Here is a 9,840-nt window from a genome sequence, read left to right as displayed (position 1 = left end):
GTGCAGTAATACTACGATACACAAACACACAAATATACACACACACACACACATACATTACCATTCAATTATACTCCAATTCTATTAATACCGATTGTGATGAAAGTTTTTCTGTGAAGACATACTCAGACATTATGCATTATGTACTTTATGAATTACTCTATATTACTGCATTTATTAAGGCCTATTAGGCTGTATTGTATTATTATGTAGGTTATGAAGTACTGTGTTATCTTTTATTTCTTTTTATTCCCCAGGAAGGGTATCCGCTACTTTTGAATAATTATACTACATATTAGTAATACTTCTAAATAACACTAATACTATAACTACTAAAACTATTTAATACTATTACTATACCCTAATCTTTAAATGACTACTAAGTATTGCTGCTAAATAATACTAAACTATCTGATTTTGCTGTTGAATGATGGATAACCTTTGTCCCTGACACTTGACACAACTGCACAACTTAACAGAGTTAAGTCCATAGTACTGGCATTGGCTGGGACATCTTCCTCTATGAGGGGCCATCTGCTAGATTAGATTCATTCATCTTTATTTATTATAGGTGGGAGACTTGATTTTATTCTGAACTGTCTTTCCCTTTTCATGGCCTGTTTATCATACATTGTGTGGTGTTGACAGTGTTTTTCCCGTTCTTACATGGAGTTTTTGTCGTTGTGTGAAAATTCAATACAAATGCAATCACCAAAAAGAAACAGAAAACAGAGAAAAAGCAGGGAAGACATGAGGCAGCAAGGAAATGATGCTGACAACCTAACTGAGATGAGAAGCGTTCTGCGGCTGCTCTCAAACTCTTCGTTTACATTCTTACAGAAAGTAACACTACTGGTTCACGACTGAGGAATAATAAGTACATGAAAATAGGGGAAGATATATAGATTTTTAACTTGGATAATGAGAGCCTTTTTTCCCCTCAAGCCCATGATTAAAAACATGATTCAACATTGGCAGGGAAACAGTAGATACCGTAGGTCCTTTTATCCTATCGTAGCCAGAACGACAACCTATAAGGCAGGACCATCTGGTCATCTGTTTCTCTAGCATGGGGTGGCGTTATGTAAGTGAACCGCGCTGGACGAGACTACAGTTTCTCACAGGTCTCCATGAAAGCCACAAAACTTCAAAACAGATAGTTTGAGTGTTCTAATGAAATTTCAGATTTTCACTGTATTTCTTGTCTCTTGATCTCATCAGAGATCTGTACTTTAATCCTGACTCCCGGAGGATTCCTGTTTTGATTGGACATTCCAGAAGATCTAAAGATTCAAGTCCACTTTGGGGGGGGGTGGGGGGGGGGGCACATTTCTGGTTGTTTGTGTGTGTTGATGTGTGTTTGCATGTGTGTTTTAAGAGAATAGTCTGACAGAAGAAGGTTATATCTTACATTCACCCCCTTCTTCATTTGCAATATTTATAAGTTGGCAGTAGAAAGTGAGGCAAGGCTGAATATTTAATAATCAGATCCTTAATGGAGAAGAAGTCTCGACATTCTGTGTTGGCAGTGTAGCTCCAAATAAATGACACCTGATATACGAGAAAGGTATTCTAGATGCAGAATATTAGTCATTTTTCACACCAAGTGATAATTGGTAATTAATGTGAAATGTTGAAATCTGATGTTCTAGGTAAAATGGAAAATTCAACAAACTGTGACCGAAATGCGTTTAGGCTGTGACAGGTGTTGTTCTGCTGTGGCAACAGAGGAAGGTTCAGAGAAAGGTGTGAATGGAAGTACTAGCATTAGCCTTTGCAGGTGGAGACCGTGCAGAAATAAACTGGCGAGCTTGGGAAAATATTAACCACTTCCTCGTTTTATTTTCTGCTCTGGTCAGTGCAGCTTTAGCTGTCCCATCAGACAGAACATCGCATGAGCGGTAGCATGCAAACAATCCAGAATTTAATGCACACTGACACAGAATGTGCTGTGCAGAGGTAGTGGATGGACCGGTAGAGATCCAGACAGTCGTCAGCCCAACTCAGGATGCTGAACAGGAAAAGCATTTGAAGGAAAAAAGAAAGTTAAGAACTTAAGAACTCTGCGCTAGGAGTCTGAGAACTGACATGTTGAAGTACTGCAAGCTATTTTTTCCCTAAACCAAACCTCAAAGATCCTTGTCAACATCAAGGTTCCGCCTGCTTTTCCTGAGACAGACAAAGAAAAGATCTGGGAAAATAATACTTTTTTTTCTTCTGTGGTATGAAGTATTAGTTGTGTTGTTTAATGTCATGGAGAAGATCGCTAAACCTTTCCATTGCTGCTCTGACCGTCCATGAACCAAATTCCATAGAAATGTATGTGAGTGAACATGTACTGCTGCAGTATAGATTTGAATCCTGCCCCGTGCAAAAGCTCTCTTCTCCTTCTCCGTTTGCCCATTGCCACTACCCATGAAACAACAATGCCTGGAAATACATCAGTCCAGAGTGATGATAATAGTTTCAGTACTCTATGTTTAATGATGGCATTGTGTCGAAGCCTGTGTTCTGGCTCAGAGGAGTGTCACATCATGTCAACACATCCCCCATCGTCACTGTGGAAATGCTGAAGAACGTTTCCCATGAAACTGGTAGCCAGAGGCTTATCAAATCAATGTGGTCTCTTCAGCTCAATAAACACTTTCGGTTACTATCAACAATACAGGCCTGGGAGTGCCACCTCACACCTCCTTTGTTGAGCAGAGGAGCAGAAAAAAGACACCAAGTAAAGTAATTGGGGAGGCAAGAGAAAAGGCTGACATGAATGTGGTTTTCAGCTTGAAGCCATTAGCTTCATGACAGTACAGTAACTCAGCATCACTTTTACAAAACCGGATTCATGCGTAATGTCTGGCCCATGAACAATGGTTAACAGCTAGCTAGCAGTCCACAAATAGCCCAACAGATGCCCAGGAAGATCCCTCACAGCCTGCATCACACAGAGGAATCGTATCTTCTTGGTAGCACAAAGGCTCCCTAAGGAGTAAGCGATGGGTTGTAAAACAAATATGCATTTTCCTCTTTTACAATCCGCCCCCCTCGATCCTGCTGGTCCTCTCTCTTCTACCTCTCTCTCTTTCATTTTTCTCTCTCTCTGTCCCGCTCTTTGTGTCTCTCTTTCTGTCTGTCCATCTCTCTGTGTCTCTCTTTCTGTCTGTCCCTCTCTCTGTGTCTTTCTTTCTGTCTGTCCCTCTCTGTCACCAAGTGGGAGGCAGAGTATTAAACCAACCTGACGTCTGCCATCCTGCTTTTGAGTGGAGGTGGACGGGCAGTGTGTTCATTTTTGCTGAGAGGCATTTGATTTCTGTCCAAATAATTTTTAGCTGCGTCTTCCCCTCTCTCCCAAACACCTTTCAGAAACATGGCTCGAAAGCAACATCCACAATATTGGCCTGATGCATGTTCCTGTCATAAATCTGGTAACCAGGAAGCCCTGAAGTAGATCTGTTTGTCGGTTGCCTTGAGTCATTTAATTGTTTAGTGATCAAAATCAGTGAATGTTTTTAAACTCGGTTTTTGACAAGTTTTTAAGTGTTTATCAAGTTTGCTGCTTTCACTGTTGGCCAGCTGGAAATGTTTTCAGTTCCCTGTCGTTACATCATTTTCAAATAACTTAAATTTTAAGTTAAAAGAAGCTACATGTTTTGATGTGTTCGAGGGCCTTGTGCATGGTCTGTTGATCCCTGGGTTAGGGTATGTAATGTACATAAATAATCCAGAGTGGTCCATCAGGCATGCTCTGACTGTGCAGGACTTGTATGTGAAGATCCAGAGAACACATGATTTGTACTTTCAGGGGTGTTATATGTATTCGATATATACATGATGCTTTGAGGACAAGGGCACTGCGTTTGTTTAGTACACCCAAGGGAGGGTGCAGACCTCGCCACGCCCAATACTTACTAAAAACCTGAGGCCTCTGAGAGAATAACACCAGTGTTTAAAGCCATGTACTTTGTCTCTGTCTTGTTTTGTCTGTACACTGTGTTATTTTCTGTTTGTTTTAAATCATTGAACCTAAACTGCATGTGTAACCATGTATACACAGGGCCCAGCTGTCAAAGAGACCTTGGTCTCAGTCTGTGTTCCTTGTTGAAATAAAGGTTTAACAAAAAGGTTCACAATACACGAACAATACAGCCTGTAAATGGAGTTAAAAGTGATAATTTGGAGAACCACATTTCGAAGTACCACAAGAACTTCAAGAACAGCGTGTTTTTTAAAGTTCTAGGATCCTAAAGGCTTCAGAACATGAGTACCTGTTCATTTGAATGCAGACTCATACACTGACATGGTAGAGTGCCCTCCAAAAGGTTGAGTGAGCAAAAGAGCGAGGCCTCCATCGATTGGTTGACAACGGATGCTCACCGCCGCTCCACTTGATGCCAAGGTTAATCCCGTTGAATTGTGGGTATACGCAACGTGTCTGTGGGAGGAAGTGCGTCCAGCATTCGCTGTTCGGCTGTATTGGCAGGGCCTCGTGTTTATAATCCATTCAGACAACTCCACTCCTCTATAACGTGTTAAGGAAAATGTTTTAACAGGAGTGAAAAGCCCAATGTATTGTCGCTTAGGACATTTGATTGGTGGCATGAGTGCGAAGACAACAAGTGTGCCATGGCAGCCAAAGAGATAGAGATAGGGTGCATGAGATAAAGAGATAGAGGGTGCAATGCAATAAAGTGTTAGAGAGAGAGTGCATGCGATAAAGAGATAGAGATGTTGCATGCGATAAAGAGATAGAGAGAGGGTACATGCGATAAAGAGATAGAGGGTGAATGCGATAAAGAGATAGAGAGTGCATGTGATAAAGAGATAGAGAGAGGGTACATGCGATAAAGAGATAGAGGGTGAATGCGATAAAGAGATAGAGAGTGCATGTGATAAAGAGATAGAGAGGTTGCATGCGATAAAGAGATAGAGAGAGGGTGCATGCGATAAAGAGATAGAGGGTGAATGCAATAAAGAGATAGAGAGAGGGTGCATGCGATAAAGAGATAGAGGGTGAATGCAATAAAGTGATAGAGAGAGGGTGCATGCGATAAAGAGATAGAGATGTTGCATGTGATAAAGAGTTAGAGATGTTGCATGTGATAAAGAGATAGAAAGACGGTGCATGCAATAAAGAGATAGAGATGTTGCACGCGATAAAGAGAGAGAGAATTTGCTTGCTACATAGAAACAGAGGGTGCACGCGATAAACAGAGGGAGCAGTGAATTGGCTGCTAACCTAATTCTTGCCATGTTACCATAGAAACCGACAGAGGTGATGCTATCTCTCAGGAGTGTGGTGTGGGCTTAGTAGTACCACTGTTTAGCTCAACAGGAGATAGATTTTTTTTAGCAGCAGAAGATGAATTGGTGTGGCTGACAGTCTAAACATTGTGGTTGATGGGACTGATGTCCAAATAGATCGACATTTCCCCCGAGGGCTCCCAAACCATTGTAATTGAGAACCTTTTCCAACTCTGGCAGTTGTATCGAATTAGAGAAACAAAATTCATAGTCGTTAGCCAGTCCAGAGACACGCTGGGTAACAGAAGAGCATTGATTTGCTTAGTTTTGTTTATTACATTTTTTTCTGCCTCAAGCAGAGAGACCAATGTTTAGTCCATTTGATTAGACGAGTTTAAGCAATTGTTCACAATTGGTTACGGTAACAAACCAGCTGTCCACTTGGTCTTGAAATCTCTTGAATCATTCTAGTGAGAATTCTCAAGAAGTCTTGAGATGATTTTATTCTCATCATGTCCAGGTACGAACCTTATGGCTGTAGGAAATATCTGGATAACATTTTTATGCACTTAAAAATTTGGAGTATGATTTCAAGCTATCATAGACCCAGCTACTGCGTATAATGGGTAGATTAGATAATTGAGGTCAAATGTAAAAAAATATTTGTATTTGCAAACATTAAGGCAGCCATTCCTGTATGATAGTTTACCCTGTCCTGAAAGGGCTCTGCTTTGAAAAATGCATTACTGGACTTCTACTGAACAATAAAAAAAGAACGATTAAACAAACAACTATACTCTCTAATTCAGCGAGTAAAACAGGGAGAGGTTGAGAACAGCCCCAGCCGTGTGGAGTGGGTAGGGAACTTCAAGTTCCTCTGCACACCACTTCACGAAAGGATTCGACATGGTCCACACACACACACACACACACACACACACACCCAAACAGCTGTGAAGAAAGAACGTCGGGAGGCTGAATAGATTTGGACAACCCGGGGGCCAAGCAAGTTGTGTCAGGGGAAGGCCCTACAAAGTGACTACAGTGACTCCTTCCCTCCACACCATAGATTGTTCTGTATTCTACCAAAGGTTGGCAGCCGGGCCGGTTCTCGGCACAAGCGAAATTACCGGTCACGGCCACTAGGGGTGGAAGGGGCCTCAAGTAAAATAGAACTGGTAAGGAAGGCTGCCAAATTATACATTCTAAACTGTCAATGATTATTAGCGTGTTTGATTAAAAATATATATGCGCAGGCACGCACGCACACACAACCACACACGCGCACAAGATTGCCTGCACATTGTTAATGTTCTGTCAAGCTCCTTGGACAGTGTCAATGGACAGCAGTTGTACCATACATTTTTGTAGGATTTAAGTTTGAGCTCTGACTTGGCCACTCAAGGACATTTACCTTTTTATTCCATTGCCTCTCCACTGTAGATTTGGCTTTGTTCTCCGGGTCGTGCTGATCTGTAAACTTCTGATTTTTTGTTTTGGGATTTTCACTAAATAATTTCATTTCAAAATAATAAAAAAATCTCCCTAAAATTGTAGAGTATGTAGAGGGAAAATCCAAATTGTAGAGGGAAAATCCAAATGTAAAAATAACTATTTTGCACTGGCATGGCAAAATGTGGTGAACTTATTAAGTGGTGTCAGATTTCTATAGGCATTGTGTATGCATCTATTTCACAGTCATGTCAATCCAATGTATTTATCAACTGATTTTGTAAAGTCCTTTTGACCTCAGCAATTTAACAGTACTGATACCCAGTTTAAACTCCAAAGAGCAAGGAATGTACATTTGCAGACATACAGCTCCAGAAAACTGCAACTTTTTCTTTCCTTTCCAAAAAAGTTGAAAAGGAAAGTTTTGAGTGAGGAACAGAAGCGTCTTTTAATTTTAACCCTTCTGTTCCTCACTCAAAACCTTATTTTTCAACTTTTTAAGTTGAATCTTTTCCCGAGCTGTAATTCTACCTAAAAAGGTATTTCCTTTAATGTAATAGACTTTTAAATGTAAACATTGATGACATTTGACCAAAAGACATATGTTACATAAACTGCATTGTAACTCATCCTCTCTACTGGCATAGTGTCTGTCCACTTCAAGTTCATGGTTAAGGGTCTTCTACCAGAGAGTAGAAGAATTGACCCTGTTGACTTAAGCAGTTGTTACCTGATACAGACTCTTGCGGATAATTCATATATTCTTCAATATTTCAAAATGTTTGTTACATTTTGGGTATTATGATGGAGTTAAGTGAAATGTGTTTTTTTACAGGATTATCACACTCCCACCGATGTACCGCAACCGGGGACCAGTTCAGTTCTGCCGTTCCTTGGTGGTCTGCACTGCCACTCTCCAAGGACTGCCTGGTGGTCTGCACTGCCACTCTCCAAGGACTGCCTGGTGGTCAGCACTGCCAGTCTCCAAGGGCTGCCTGGTGGTCAGCACTGCCAGTCTCCAAGGACTGCCTGGTGGTCTGCACTGCCACTCTCCAAGGACTGCCTGGTGGTCAGCACTGCCAGTCTCCAAGGACTGCCTGGTGGTCATCACTGCCAGTCTCCAAGGACTGCCTGGTGGTCATCACTGCCAGTCTCCGAGGACCTTCAGTTTAGTTCTGCCTGGTGGTCATCACTGCCAGTCTCTGAGGACTTTCAGAAGCTCTTTCCGAGACAGCCATGGAAATTGCACGCTAGCTGGCTGGTAATTGTTAAGGTTAACAAATCTTGAAAAATGACAAACAGTATAGGTGAATATCTAAACTCAAAACGGGTAAATACGTGTATGTGCGTGTTTGAGAGAAACATTCGTCAGAGGACACACAGAGGTGAAGAACGTACTCCAAAAGCTATATTCAGTCAAAGATTGTCTACTTCCCTCTTCCTTTCTCTTCACATGTACATTTCATTTTCCGCACCTGGCCACAGTCAGCTGCTTTAACAGAGTTTTTACCATCCGTCTGGTTTCAGGTGATTTTGAAATGATGGAGATTAAACCTCCCCCCGGTTCTGTGTGCAGAGCAGAGTCCGCCAGCCTCGTTCGTCCACTGACAGAAAGATTACAGAGTGACTGAGAAAAATGAGAGAACGAAAGAAAATGAGACAGGGGAAAATGAAGAGAGAGAAAATAGGAAGAGGCAAGGATGGGAAAGGACACAGGAAGATGGGAAGTGGTTTAAATATAAAGAAAGGGAAGGAGAGAGAGAAGAGAGAGAAAGATGGTGACAGAAGAAACAGGTTCTTGGGCAAAACAATCTTTGACTGAATATAGCTTTTGGAGTTCTTTCTTCACCTCTGTGTCTCCTCTGCATTTCTTCCTGTAAATTTTTTTTTTAAAGGGAGCATATCAACCTACAAATATTTTCATGTCCTTTAAAGTGGCTATGATGAAAGTGAAATTATCCGCTATCAGTTCATGCATTCTTTTAATCAAGCTGAAATGAAAGGTTGGCACTCATTTCACATCTAAATGGTCTGCCTGTTGAATGCTAATTAGAATTCTCAGAGTAAATCTATTAAAGTTAATTTGTTTTTCTTCAATATGGCGTTGGTCCACGTTGCTTGAAAGGAAGACTCGGAATTAGTATTAATATACTGAGAATTGTTTCATTCAATTATCTCTCAACATCCGACAGTGAAACACAGGATACTCAAACTGCAGCTGGGCAGTTGTAGGCGCCAGGCTTGGTTTTCAAACATTAAAAAAGCTCCATCAAACCAAACTGCATAGCTCAGTCAAACCTAGCTGGATAGCTCAATCAAACCTAGCTGGATAGCTCAGTCAAACTTAGCTGGATGGCTCAGTCAAACCTAGCTGAATAATTTTGCGGTTTATGTACATCTGTATGACTTAATACTGGAATGTTATTATCTAATTAAGATTTTGTCAAATTGAAAAATAGCCCCATAAGTCTCTGAGAGCGTCTCAGTCACTGGGGATACAACTGTACAGACTCTGTCCTCAGCCATAGATACCGACATGTCTGACTTCTGTTTTTGACTTATTTTCCAGTAGTTGCAGTTTAAACTGAAAGTGACATTGAAAACCCACCATGCACTGGAACATAACTATGGAAAAATCCCAGACACACTCACTTCAGGAAATTTTGTGCTGTGAGTAAATTTTGCAGTGGTCCACTCCGTGCTGCTGCGCATGCTTGAAACGGTGTGGATATTAGACTGAATGTCTGAAATACTGAAAACATTAATGGTTGATTTTCTTATGATATCAATCAACCACATGGCTAGTGAATTTAATATTTTACTAACAAAAGTTATAAAGAAATACACCAAAATTCTTTGTTAAAAAAAATACATTCTTGTTAGTGTTTCAGTACAATGTTCTGGGGAAATAAATTACAACACTATACTTATTAGATTTTTCCAAAACATGAGCTCCATGTCTATGAACACAATAATACTCTATAATACGCTATTCAGCTGTTCCATTGATCTTTCTATATTGATCCGCTTCAGTAAAACACCTATTACAGCCACGACCCATCTTCAATGCTCTTACTGAGGGAAGGAGGTTGTTGGCCAAGATCTCGCGATACATGGCCTCATCCTTCCTCCCCTCAATACGGTGCAGTC

The sequence above is a fragment of the Esox lucius genome, chromosome 15, assembly GCF_011004845.1.
Source record: "Esox lucius isolate fEsoLuc1 chromosome 15, fEsoLuc1.pri, whole genome shotgun sequence".
In the NCBI taxonomy this organism is placed as follows: Eukaryota; Metazoa; Chordata; class Actinopteri; order Esociformes; family Esocidae; genus Esox; species Esox lucius.
This window is presented reverse-complemented; position numbering follows the sequence as displayed.